Source organism: Adiantum capillus-veneris, chromosome 13, assembly GCF_014529385.1.
Source record: "Adiantum capillus-veneris isolate H3 chromosome 13, ASM1452938v2, whole genome shotgun sequence".
In the NCBI taxonomy this organism is placed as follows: Eukaryota; Viridiplantae; Streptophyta; class Polypodiopsida; order Polypodiales; family Pteridaceae; genus Adiantum; species Adiantum capillus-veneris.
Window position 1 is genome coordinate 132,172,588 of NC_140943.1, and position 1,897 is coordinate 132,174,484.

Here is a 1,897-nt window from a genome sequence, read left to right on the forward strand (position 1 = left end):
GTCATGTTCTCTAAACTCTCTCTCTTGCAAAAGTATTGTCTATGCCAAGTTAACTAATTGCTATGATTATGTTGCTATCTTCAATTATGTCTACCCGCTATGCTCACAAAATCATTTCTTGAAAGTACTCTCATTAAATTCCGCTATTCTCAAATTGAATAGGCAAATTCCATTACAGGTTCTTTCTAGATGAAGTGTATGGAATGGACTATAGAAGGATATGCCGGCAACGGTTGATAGAGAAATCTCTAGAATCTTTTTTATTTGGGTGAAAATGTAGCAGGACATCTTCCCAAACATAGTCACTTTTATCATTGTGCTCTCAAAGCCTATAGTCACTCGGATCTAATAATTAAATGAAAGGTATATTTATTTTGATAACACTATTCTTGCATGGTTGTGTTTTTGGCTTTTTTATAGAGGTTAGTTTACTATCACAGCTTCTTGTTGTATCTGGTATTTGTGAGGTAGAAAGGTTTTCCTTTGATTGTGTATTTATAGTAGTACTAATTCACCATATGATGTCTCTAAATGAGTAATATCTGGGAATCTGCTAGAATAATTGGATACATTCAAAGCAAGCTAGGATGTAGCATTCACATACACCAAAAAAATAAGATCTCAAAGTTAATGTTCCCTATCCCACCACGATCTGATGCACTTTCATCAAAGTGGTTTGATCTAGATTAGCAATCAGCTTTCACATTTCTTTATGAAAAGAAAGGCTACATTGTGTCTTTAGTCTTAAAGTTATACCAAAAAAAAGACACGCATGTATAAAAAACAAGTACATAAAAAGCTACTTTTGTGGGATAGAATGGGTATACATAATTTAAAATTTTGATATGCGATATGTATTAGCTTAAAGAATCCAAAAAACTTCTTATTGAATATAACTTTGCACACAAATTAGAATATCAATATGAACTCTTGCATAAATAGCTATAAAATAATGTCAAAAACTTGTACGTTTGGGAACATTCTTGTGTGTACAATAAGACTATTTGAGCACACAATTAAAAAAGATCTAATTTTGTGCCAAAAGCTCTAAATCAGAAGCTTACAAAATTATTATCCTCATCCAAAAATCATTTTTTGACCCAGTTTTTAACCCACAAGCTTAGAAAGTCCATTTTTTCAAAAATCTTTTCCCCCAAAAAGTAAAAAACACTTTGTTCTCTCCTCCTCCTCCCTCTCCTCTCCCTCCGTGCCCCTACCTTCCTCCTCCTTCCCAATCTCTCCCTCCCCCCCCTCCCTCCTTCTCTCCTCCCATCTTCCTCAACCTCCCTACACCTCCCCCTCTATCTTTTCATCCTTTGCTTCCTCACGCAACAGCTTCCACGGTGCTCACGGACATCACAGATGGTTTGCTTCCAGCACCACGTACTCCGCACACCAAAATCATACACATTCGCTTACCCACGGCGTTTGCACCGAAGACTGCATGTGAGGGTGATCAAAGGTCATCACAGGAACGTCGCATCGTTCGTGAGACCAATGTTGACATTTGGGTGGACGGCCATTTGTACCCTTACGATCCTATATGCCGCTTCCATCCATCCTTTAATAGCCTTTCGATATTTCTTCAATTTCTTGGGAGGGGAGAAGCAGGCTTGTTAGGCTATTGCAAGCGGTTGTGTATGGGTGCAAGTTCTTCTTTGCATATGTGGATGCACAAATGTCAAGCTCTTCACCCCAGGAGCATTGTCTTTGTATGGGACAATACATTGATTCCATCCGCAAGTGCTGGGGAGAATTTTTGTAAGTTGTCTCATCCTTAGGCCGCTTTCAAACCATTTATTACGCCATAGAGGTTGGCTCTCTAGGATGAGAAATACTTGCTCTTTGGTAACTGAGACTCCTTCATAGCCACCTTGTGAATTAGGTTCTAGAGCTG